The sequence below is a fragment of the Spinacia oleracea genome, chromosome 1, assembly GCF_020520425.1.
Source record: "Spinacia oleracea cultivar Varoflay chromosome 1, BTI_SOV_V1, whole genome shotgun sequence".
In the NCBI taxonomy this organism is placed as follows: domain Eukaryota; kingdom Viridiplantae; phylum Streptophyta; class Magnoliopsida; order Caryophyllales; family Amaranthaceae; genus Spinacia; species Spinacia oleracea.
Window position 1 is genome coordinate 91,397,830 of NC_079487.1, and position 12,305 is coordinate 91,410,134.

The 12,305-nt window shown below is 38.5% G+C and overlaps 1 long non-coding RNA gene across 1 annotated transcript; it reads left to right on the plus strand.

Annotated features, from left to right (window-relative positions):
• Positions 1-936: 936 nt before the first annotated feature.
• On the plus strand, positions 937-7,469 carry LOC130467587 (uncharacterized). Its single transcript, XR_008927372.1, has 2 exons — positions 937-6,577; positions 7,184-7,469. It is a non-coding gene; the product is annotated as an uncharacterized lncRNA (long non-coding RNA).
• The last annotated feature ends 4,836 nt before the right edge of the window (positions 7,470-12,305 follow it).

Below are 12,305 nucleotides of genomic sequence, written 5' to 3' on the forward strand. Positions count from 1 at the left end.
GAAGAGGTGTCAAATATAAAAGATGGGACCCTAATCTTGAGATTTTCCGAGTTAATCTCCGAGATTAACACATTTGTAAATCAAGTGGTATTTTATGTAAATAATATAATCTTCCTCCTCATGACCTCCTCCCTCTTCGCAACCTATGTAATCTCTTCACAATCATCTTCCTCCTCCTCTCCCTTCGCAACCTCCATCATCTCTTCACGACCATCTTCCTCCTCCTCCCCCTTCGCAACCTATGTCATCTCTCCTAAATCACGAAATCTTCCTCCCCCTGCTCATCAAAAAAGTACTTTGTTGATTTATGGTGGTGACGGTGGTGGTGTTCATCGTCGTGAGATTTCTCTCCCCATATCGACGGTGCTCATCATCGTCTTCCTTGTCGTCATAGCAGTGGAAATGCATAGATCTATGGTGGCGATTCCTTATCCGTCGCCCTTTGCATCTCTTGGGTTTCACATGGCAGACATGGGATTTCCACCCCTCTGTCGATCTTTTAAAAAAAATATACAGTCAACTAAGCATTGATATAGAGTCAAGTAAAGCTTAATTGATAGTCATGTTACAAAAATATACAACTACAATCTTAAAATAAACAGTCAACTAGTTTTTTAAACCGTTATTTACTATTATGCCCCTTCATTTACTTGTTCTGTTAATCTATGAGATAAATTCGGAATTTCTCCCTAACCTTAGCTAACTTGTTGGAAATATGCATTCTTGTTTTGTTAATGTCCTACTACAATTAAAAAACTAAGGTACTAAATGCAGTACAAAAAAACTAAATGCAGAATTGTTTAATAACTTTACAAACAAAAGAAAGACAAAAACGCCCTTTTAAATTTTAATAACCTCCAAAACAAAACAAAAAGGAAAACTCCTACAATTACTTCAATTACGCTCTGCTCGTCGCCTCCTCTACTTCTCCTTGCCCAAGTTAATTTGTCAATTTAATGTTGCCTAAAAAGTTTGATCTCGTGGATGAAGAAAGTGAAACAAAAAATTATACACGCTAGTTCCGGAACAACCAACAGGAAGTTGGCTTCCACTACCGAATCCTATTACCGGAAGTCGGTTTTGACTATCGGATTCTTCCACCGACAGTCACATTTAACCGTCGGCTGGTTGTTCCGAGCAACCTTTTGTTGTTAATTGAGTTGCGTTTGGGATTTAAATTGTTGTCCACTAAGTGTTTGTTGAAATGACACTGTTTTTTCATATTGTAATTTGACTTTTTTGAAGTCTTCTTGCATCATGCCTTATGGTTATGAGTCTTTTGATAGTGTGAGACATGAGAGTTTGAAACAGCTATGGGTGTTTCTAGTCATGCTTATTTTTAGGTTGTTATTAACTCCCCTGATTAATTTTTTTAAAACTTAATTGGAGGCCTTGTGCCAGTAAAGCTCAGACTTCAATTGGAAATATTATTGTTGTTGATGTGTTGTAAACGGCAAGATGTATTGGACCTGGGGGTGGGGGGGGTCAACTTATTTGTTGTCTACTGCTTTTTGAATGTTGGTTATTTGGGGTTAAATCACCGACTAGTTATAATTTGTCTAAGATTCAAAGTGAGCTGATTTAAAGTCTTGCATTAGTCCAATACACTAATCTACTTGGTATTTTATTATTATTATTATTATTATTATTATTACTAGATTAGGTCCCGTGCACGCACAGATATTCAAAAATTATTATTTGATCATCTTTTTTTATAAAATATTAACCGAAATATTTATTGCTTAAAGCTAATGCTTAATTAATAAATCTTGAATGTACTCAATCTAATATGAAATTTTCTCCCTAATACGTATTACGGAGTATATATTTTATATGTTGAATATGATAATTTGACCAAAATATTTAATATGCTTAATATGTTAATTTGACCAAATTAAATATTGAGTAATTATATATTTTCTATAATTGATATGTCGATTTGACTAAAATATTACCAGAATCGTTTAATACTGTAATATACTATAATCTTTTTTTTCCCATATATAGCAGTTTATACAAAAGGGAGAGAAAATAAAATAATAAATAAAGTAGATACGTTTTTTTAGGAAATGGTTTTTGGCGGGAAAATTTTGTACCAAGAAATGACATGTGTCATTCCTGGTGTATGTTTTAGTATAATGTAATAGATTATTATTATTATTATTATTATTATTATTATTATTATTATTATTATTATTTGGCTGCATAAAAAATATCCTTGGGCCATTAATATATCAAATGTCAGCTAAGACCCCTACGACACTTAGCTTTGTGCTAAATTGGATGTGTGCTAAAAATTACTTTCAACCTGCCGTAGTTTGAGTACTCTGGGAGTCTGCTCAATACTTGTTTGACATACCATTTCCAGTCTTCCAGTTACAGTACAAGGCAGTTTGCCTGTGATGCCATTGTGCATTATACTCCCTTTCTTTGAAAAAAAAAAATCCCCTTATACCCACTAGCTTCTGATTAAGTAGGAATTAAGCATGATTTTTTAACTTGTTATCTTCTATGTGAAAATAAGAATTTAAATTTACACGTGAGATTATTTTCCATCATCATCAATATATAGTACAATGTATTGCTAATCCTACAAGGACCAAGAAGCCTAGTAGTACTCACCAACTAAATAACGTATTAAGGTAATTTATTTCTAGACTAACACACAAATATTATTATCCTAGGCTAACACAAACACTATTATATATCCTAATTCTAATTATTATACTTCTGTAATATCCTCCTTCACATTGGAGCATGGTGAGGATCATGGCTAGCTAGGACTGTAATGAGCAAGAGTATATTCTTAGTTGTCCACTTGAACTCGAATGTGTTTTAATGTTTACAGATGTCACATGTAACAAGAGGTGGTAGAGGTGGTAGGGGTGGAGGTCGTACTAACAAGAGGGTCATTGAAGATGATCTTGTGCCACTGATATGTCCAACCGTATCTAATAGAACTAAAAAAGCTCGAAAAATAATACTTAAGCTGCCTACTCCAAATTGTAGGCCAGAATACAGTGAACAAAGTAATCGTGTTGAAGAATACTTGAATTCATTTCAAAAATCACTTGAAAGTTCTGAAAACAAAAAGAATACTCCCTCCGTCCCAAATTAGTCGTTACACTTACCTTTGCACAAAGTTTTAGGTGATAAGTGGTTGTTTGGTTATCAATTGTTATTTTATTGAAAAAGTAGATGTGATAGGAGTTAGTGGGGTATTTTTTTAATTGAATGAGAGAGTATGTAAGGTAAAAAAAGAAAAATTAGTAGGAAGAGAGAGACAATATAATAATTGTGGGGTCATTCCTAATTTAGAAGTGTAACAACTAATCTGGGAAGGACGAAAAAGGAAAGTGTAACAACTAATCTAGGACGGAAGGAGTATTATGTTTGAAGTGGGTCATCAAACTAACAATGGTGATAAAAATTATGATGATAATGAGGAGGAGGAGGAGCCTTTACAACGACAATATGGGTCAAGAATAAGTAGTTATCGAGGTACCTTTGAGGTACATGGTCGATTTGGTGTGGGAAGACGCATGGAAGAAGTTTTTTTTTTAGATGAATACAGTGAATTGCAAGAACCAATTCAGGGTGGCCCTAAAAATCCTGAGTTATTAAAGAGTTTTTGCGGTCACGTTGCTTATTATATTTGGCATAATCAGGTAGGAACTCTTAAAACTCAACTTAATTTATTCATTTTTGTAGTATTTTAAGTTGCTGAATTGTTTATTAAATGTTTGTATGATAATTAATCTAGTGAATTTCTTTGATGTTTATTTGTTTTCCTCTTTTTTTTACGAACTGTGTTAAAAGGTCACAAGCAAAGTGAGTGTTTAATGAAGTGAAAACTAATATGAAGGAGGTGAAGGCGTTAATCGAGTGTACTGAACTTTCTCATGTGGTTGAGTGTATGTATTCTAACTTGAACATGCCGTTAGTATCTGTTTTTGTGGAGAAGTGGCACTCCGAAATGAATTCTTTTCATCTATCATTTGGAGAGATAACCATAACTCTTACATGACGTGGCATTCATTCTGTGTTTCCTCACTGGAGAAGCTGTTTTTGGAAAACCTAGTGTTTTTTAAGAATTGAAGGGTCATCTTAAAAATATCCTTAATATATTTGAAGGCGGTGTGAAAAAAGAATATCATAATGGAAATGTTAGGATTATTTCTTGATGAACTAAAAAGTGATACCGCAGGTGCACGATATCTGTTGTTAGCAGATACTTAGCAAATACGGGTCGATCCCACAGGGAGACAAGTTCTACTAGTTTTTGCTCAATTATATAAACTATTTCAATAAACAAAAGGTAATTTTTTTGTTTAAAACTAATGAAACTAAAACAATAATATAAATGTAGGATTTATCAATGAATTAAAGATCTAGGGCGTACGTTTGGTCCGCCATGCTTATACCTTATCCAAGAACACAAATCAATCCGGAAATAAATAAACTAGGCCGATTAATTAAAGTACATGTTAATCCTACGGCCGGGTCTTAACACTTTCAATCCAACATATGCAGTACGGTCGCTAACATAGTAAGAATTGCCAATTGTTCCAAGCCTCTAAGAATACGATCTTTCATTTCTAATTCCTATTAGCTAGACAATCAATCCATGATATTGGCCAATTACATGAATCAACAATTAAGAACAAATCAATTGGAATTACTCAAGCATACTCTATAAATGAACAAACTTCAATGCATAACAATCATGGTATAAACATGGCATCCCTTACTTAGCCCTAGAAAACGACTACTCACTCATAACTAAATTAATAAATATGAAATATGAACTAATGATGAAATTCATAATGAACAATAATAAGAAACAATAATTCAAAGCAAGAAGAATTCTGAAAATACCTCTATATTGATCAATGGAATGAAACGTACTAGGGTTCAATAATATGAAGAGAGAAAATAAAATTAAGCGTGAAAAGAATTCTAGGAATTAAAAACATGAGGGAAATAAATTCATTCCCTTGAATTATTTATAGTTTCTATTTTCTAAGATAAAAAAAAAGAATGAGAAAATAAGAAAATGAAAATAAAAATATAAGTTGTCGATAATTAGTCGATGGACGATGACGTGGCAATGAAACCCGAGCAGGACCAAGTCACCCAAACGACACATAAGGGAGCTATGTGGGCGGAGGCACCTCGCAGGCCGAAGGATCCCTCGCTGGTCCCCAGGCATCTCTCGTTGGGATGTGCGCGAAGCGGGTTGGTGCGGGCATGCAGGCAATGCAACAAGGCATCTAGGGATCCCTCGTCGGGTGTCGAGCCATCCCTCGCTGGAGGCTTGTTGTGATGTGTGCGGCAAAGGGATGGGCAAGTTGATGTGGTGTGCATGATGAAGGGCAGCGACAGCGCGAGACCCCTCGCTGGAGGCGAGTGAACCCTCGATGGGACTGTTGCGCGACGAAGCATGGTGGGCGGAAAATCCAGCGTGGGCGCTGGATTTCCAGCGGGCACGACGTCAAGGTTAAATTAGTTGAGATCGAAGAGCTGGCGGGACCGCTGGGAGGGCGCTAGATTTTGTGCACAAGGAGAGGGGTTGGGCCAGCGTTGTGGGTTGTGGGCTCATTAGATAGTTGAGTCACCTTTGTTTACGTCATAACTCTTGTTCTACAATGCCCCTAGAGACGTATGACCAATCGTTGGAAAGCTCTTTAAGCCTACTTTCTAGCCCAATCAAAATATTTGCATTTAGATATATAGAACTTGAGATATCATCAAAAGAGTGAACGCTTGTCCATTTTGATGCTTAGAAAAATAAAGTTTAGCTTCGTTGTTGACTCAAAATTATCCCTAGAGACATGTAATGATCTTCGAGTCAACATCCCATCCTTTCATCATCCAACTCAACTCTAAACACTCCGAAAGCATCCAACTGACCGTAAAAAGTTAAAGAAAACACAAATGGGGCGTACTAGAGTACGATAACGACAACTTATGCAAATGTGACCCTAAATGCAACTAAAATGAGACGAATGCCTAGAAATGTAGCCTAAATGCGCCTAAAATACCATATATAAATATGATTCACCCGTTCTATACAGGATTTGTGTTCATCAAATAATAATAATTCATTTCCCAAGCTACGGGGTTTTTTGTTATGGATGTTTTAAGGTCTACTATTTTTGTAGATAGGTCATTGACTGGTGTCTGGTTCTTATTACCTTCCTTACTTGGTTAATGTGGAAGTGGTGAAAGATTATGCTTGGGGTGCAGTGTGTTTAACTTACTTGTATCGTCAGTTAGGGGTGGCTTCGAGGTTTGAAAATGCCCAAATTGTTGGTTGCTTAACTTTGCTTCAGGTAAATTTTACCCAAACAAATTTTGTTATGGATCATATTTTGGCTTTTTGTAATTTGAAATGCAATAACTTTTTCTAGTCTTGGATATATGAGTATTTCCCAACATTTAGGCCCCGGATGATGAAAAATGGAATTCAAATTTGCTGCATGCATCACGATGGGTCCCTCCGCGTGTTCAAAGTATTGGCATTGATTATGTAGTTTCTTATAGGCGCATGTTAGACGATATGAGAGTGGAAGAGGTTAGTTATCTATATCAATCTATCTTATCTTTGTATATAAATAAACTTCTTTAATATGGTTTAAAATGTTTATTATAAATGTCTATAAATATGTGACATGGACCTGGTTTGATAGAAATCCTCATAACATGTTTTCGGTCACGTTGTATTCTGGGGTTATTCACTGTAGGGATTGGGATATTACTTAGATCTATATGCATGATCGGTGTTATGAGACAATTTGGATGTGTCCAAATTATACCCCTTCCTCTTTTACATCCTATAAGTGTTTACAGAGGACCAGAAAATAAAAAAAATATAAATGCAAATATGATGAAAATCTTCGGGCATGGTATTCATGGGATAATCATTGTTTGAGAGTTGGTCAAGCTGGTGCTTATAGGGAACACTTTGCTACTGAGGTTGTAGAAGGTTATCTTAAGCATTTTCTATATCGCACTCATGTCCGATTACTAAGGATGCCACATATCCACCAAGAATGTACAACTATTAGAAATGCTTGAGGTTGCGGTAAGTATATTTTGTTTCTATATTTTATAATATATGGGTGTTGATACATTCACACAATTATATAAATTATTTTTCTCTACAATACAACGTTTGCAGTACTTGGGTGCTCGAGCTTACCCACTTCATCGTGATGTTAGAAACCAAACCGATCAAGTGACATTTTGGCAATGCCTCGATGATTTAACTCAAAATTTGGAATATTGGATGTCGAGATTACAAGATGATCATATGAGGAGAGGTGAAGGTGGTAGTTCAAGAAGGGGAGGTTAATTTGTCGATTTTTTTTTTCACGTTATGGATGTTTGTGATATTGATGCTTTTGGTTTTTGTAGTACTAGTTTTTATTTTTAAATTGGAATAAAGGAAGAGTTTTTATTGTTGATTATGAGCTACATTTTCCAATGCCTTGTGATATAAGTCCTCATGTGTAGTTAATTCATGAGTTAGGTCATGCCTCACATCCAACCATGTAGGCATGTATTCTCGTCTCCGTACTCGTATGTAGCAATTGCTCGAAAACCACAACTTTCGTCGGGCTTCACATTTATATGTCCATCAATAAATGGTATAATGAGTTGTGGCACTTCCGTGGGTTATGGAAATGCATATTTACTAGCATTTTAAGAAGGCATCTCTTTTGTGTTTGAATTTGGAATTATTTTCCACTACATATGAAAATCACTATTTCAACAACAACAACAACAGTATAATATAATAATAAATAAAAAAAACAAAAAAAAACAATAATAATAATAGTAACAACAACAACAACAACAACAATAATAATAATAATAGGGTTCGAATAATGTTCAAGTAGGGTTCGTTTTCCGGCAGATTTTCGGCGGCAGAAGGTCCGACGAATGGTCACGGCGCAGGCGCGGCTTCAGGCGATTTAGTGTGCTTTTTTCCAGGCGAATCAGTGCAGTTTTGGTGTGTTTGTGGTGCAGTTTTGTCCTCGTAGTTTTGGGTGTCCTTGCGGTGCAGTTTTTAGTGTGTTTTGTAGCGGTTTTCAGGCGACTCTCAGGCGACTTTCAGGGGGTATTGGTGTGTCTGTTAGTGGTGCTGTTTTCAGGAGAATTCGTGGTGCTGTTTGGGTACAGTTTAGGTGTTGTTTAGGTGCGATTCTGGTGCGGTTTTGGTGCAGTATTGGCGCAGTACAGGTGCGGTTTTGGTGCAGTTTTGGCACATTACGGGTGCGGTTTTCATGTGGCTATCTGGTGCGGTTTTCAGGCTAATTTCAGGGGGTTTCGGCCATGGTCTTCAAGGTCAGTTTATTGGCAGTTTGGTGACGGAATTAAGACCGACTTTGGTCAGTTTCGGGAAGTTTTCATGTGATTTTGTTGGGCAGTTTCTGATCAAATTATGGCGACTATTTATCAAGCGTGTTTCTGGTTGTTCATTGGCTTTTTCGTTACCACGTTTTTGGGTCTACCACAGATTATCTCTTATGCCTACTGATGTGGTGCGTTTTCATTGTCCATTTGTGGGTCTTAATGGATGTCAAGATGGCGGGGGGAATGGCCTTACTAAGAGCTCTTTGATCACTCATCTTCGTTATCGTCATTGCAGGGTTGATGCTCAAGTAGTCACACATCACTCTCTAACCACTGACTTGACTATTTTTCCTGAAGCTGAGTTAACCTTTCGACGTATAGGGATTTGGCTTTGTGGGGATTGTTTTAGGACGCATTCTCTTCGTTCTAAATGTTGTCATGGTTCTAATTTAGTGGCCCCTCCTGATGTTGGGGATAGTGTTGTTCGGTTTGTGCTCTATGGTCTTTCTAAACCGCAACTAAATTCTGATGTAACCGTTCATGTGGATTCTATGATGCAAGAACATGCTTGTGGTTTTACCATCACTCTCCTTGACAGATTTCTTTCTAAACGAATTCTCACTGTGAAATCCATCCCTCCTAAATGTCGTTTAGGTTTTTCCTGGGTTTTGAAAGGCACGCTGGATAAGGTAACTTGCAAGCCTTGAGACATCTCTTGCTAGGTTAATCTTCTCGTGTTGCCTCTATGTATCCTTCAAATCTTTAGCCCGAGGAGTAATCGCGAGTGCTCATCTTCCGTTAGGCGACAACGACAGGAAGAGAGCATTGTTAATGTTATTCGTGCTTGGAGTGAGCCGGGTGGTAATATGTTGCTTTTGCGGGAAGCTTTGGCAGCTAGTTCCCCTACTTTGATGGATGCTGACGAGGATCAAGAAGTGTTGTAGGAAGATTTGTGATGGTTATTACACCGCCGCAGTGTCTTCTTCCGCGATGCTCCTTATAATGAGGCCACTCTTGCGGATTTACAGTCAAAACATCCTTCTTTTCCAGCTCCATCCTTGCCTGACATACATGTTGATCACCATCTTCTCATCGCTACTTCTGATGTTGTTTTGGACCGTATTAGGAGTTTTCCACGTGGCACATCATGTGGGAGAGACGGTCTGCGGGCTCAACACCTTATGGATTGCTTGAGTGGTGATGTTGTGGATGTTTCAAATGAGTTAGTTGACTTTATTTTTGGGGTGGTTAATCTCTTTCTAGTTGGAAAATGTCCTATGGATTTGGGAGAGTATATTGCTAGTGCTCCTCTCACACTTTTTGTCAAGCCCGGTGGTGGTATCCGTCCTATAGCTATGGGTACTGTTTGGCGGCGTCTGGTTTCGAAGCCCGGTGCTGTTATGGTTGGCCAGTCTTTGGGAAGTTATTTTGATGGTCTTCAATATGGGTCTTTCAATGTTGTTGGTGGATTTTCAAAATGCGTTCAATTTAATTGATCGAGCCGTCATGTTACTTGAAGTCCGTCTTCGTTGTTCGGCCATTTCGCGATGGGTTGATTTTTTCTACTCTATTCCATCTAGATTATATTATGAGGAGCACATCTTATGGTCGTCTCAAGGGGTGCAGCAGGGTGATCCCCTTGGTCCTCTGTTTTTTGCTTTGGTTTTACAACCCCTGGTGTGTAAGATCAAAGACTCTTTTGATGTATGTCTTCAGGCGTGGTATTTGGATGACGAAACTATTATTGGTGAGACCTTGGTGGTGGGGAAAGTTCTGCAGTTGATTATGGATGAAGGACCGTGTTTCGGGTTACATCTCAACGTGGAAAAAACTAAAGTTTTCTGGCCTACGGAAGACCCTCGAATTAGGCTTGTGGTGTCTTTCCCCCTAATATTGCTCAACCGCATGGGGTTAAGTTTCTTGGTGGTCCCGCCATTTCCAGTTTCGTTTTTAGCCGTGAGCTTCTGATGCAGAGGGTGACCAAGACTATTGCGCTTATGGATAAGGTTGCTAAGCTTGATGATACTCAGTGCGAGTTGTTGTTACTTAGGGCATGTAGCGGAGTTTATAAACTCTACTTTGCTTTGCGTACTTGTCCTCCTTGTATTTTTGAGGCGGCTCAACGCACATTCTATGGGGCACTTCGATCTTCCTTAGAGCGTAATGTTACTGCTTCGGGGCCTGGTTTTGTCGATTAGCAGTGGAGACTTGCCACCTTACATTTTATGTTTTGAGGGCTTGGTGTTTATTCCGCAGGTAATGTTAGTCATTATGCTTTTCTTGCTTCTCGGCTACAGTCAGCTGGTTTGCAGACACAGCTTCTACAACATGCTTGGATTGTTGATCATGGTCGAGCCTTTGAAGATGTGTTGAGTCTATTTAATTTAACTGTGGAGTCTGACATTTTGAGTAATCCTAGTGAGGTTGTTACCCCAAAACTCATGAAGAAATTGGCAGATATATGTTTCACAAAGGTTATTGCATCTACAGAATCCACCTTCTCTTTATCTACTCGACAATCGGCATTGTGGAAGTCGCATCCGGGAGATCACACCTCTTCTTGGCTTCGGGCGGTCCCCGTATCGGGTTTGGGACAGAAGATGAACGTTAAGTCTTACCTTTGTGTGTTGTGTTACCGATTGGGTGTTCCTTTGTTCTCTTTTTTGGCACCATGTTCTGCTTGCTCTAGGGTTTTGCGGGGGATATCTTCGGTGATCATGCGATGTCGTGTGCTGGCATTGTGGGTATTAAACATCTGCATAATGTTGTTCGGGACACCCTTGTTGATGTTTGTTATTGGTCTGTGATTTCGGCACGAAAAGAGGCTGATATTGGATTGTCTGGAAGGAAAGATGGAGCTCTAAAACCTGCAGACGTGTTACTCTACTCTTGGGATTGGGGTTGTGATGTGTGTATTGACTTGACATGATCTTCTCCTTTGACACAATCTGGGATGTCTGACTTTATTTCGGGACGAACTGTGCCTGATGCGACTAATCGAAAGCAGGTGAAGTATGAAACAAGGTGTCGAAAAATTGGTTATGGTTTTCTTCATTTCTCCTTTTCTTCTTTGGGGGAGCTGGATAAGGATGTTGTTGCGTTGTTGAAGCGAGTTCAGAAGTTCTCTAAGATCCAAGACATTGGTGTTCGTGCTGCTGCTCATATCTTCACCAGGATAGGCTTTGCTATAGCTAGAGGAATGGGGTCCCAGATTGTATCTCGGCTTCCCACTAATTGTTTGTACTTTAATTCAATTTGTTAGCATTTGATATGATAATAATAATAATAATAATAATAATAATAATAATAATAATAATAATAATAATAATAATAATAATAATGATTATGCTACGATGATGCTACCCCTTACGATGATGCTACTCTTGCAGATTTGCAAGCAAAGCACCCTTCTGTTCCGGTCCCTACCTTACCGGATATCCCTGTTGATCATCACCTTACTGCTTCCTCCGCTATTGTTTTGGAGCAGATTATGGGCTTTCCGCGTGGTACTTCGTGCGGTGGACATGGCTTGCGTGCTCAACACCTTTTGGATTGCTTGGGTGGTGCTGCTGTAGCTGTTTCTGATGAGTTGGTGGATGCTATCACTCAGGTAGTTAATCTCTTTCTTGCTGGAAAGTGTCCTGCTGAGCTTGGAGAATACATTGCTAGTGCTCCTCCTACGCCACTGGTTAAGCCTGGTGGGGGTATTCGGCCTATTGCTGTGGGCACTATTTGGAGGCGCCTTGTTTCTAAGGTCGGGGCTGCTTTGATTGGTCCGCGTTTAGGAAACTACTTTGGAGGTCTTCAGTTTGGAGTTGGGGTTCCAGTAGGTGGTGAGGCCATTCTCCATGCTGTCAATCGGTTGGTTGAGGCTCGTGGGGCCGATGTTGGCCTATCTATGTTATTGGTGGATTTTCAAAATGCTTTCAATTTAGTTGATCGAT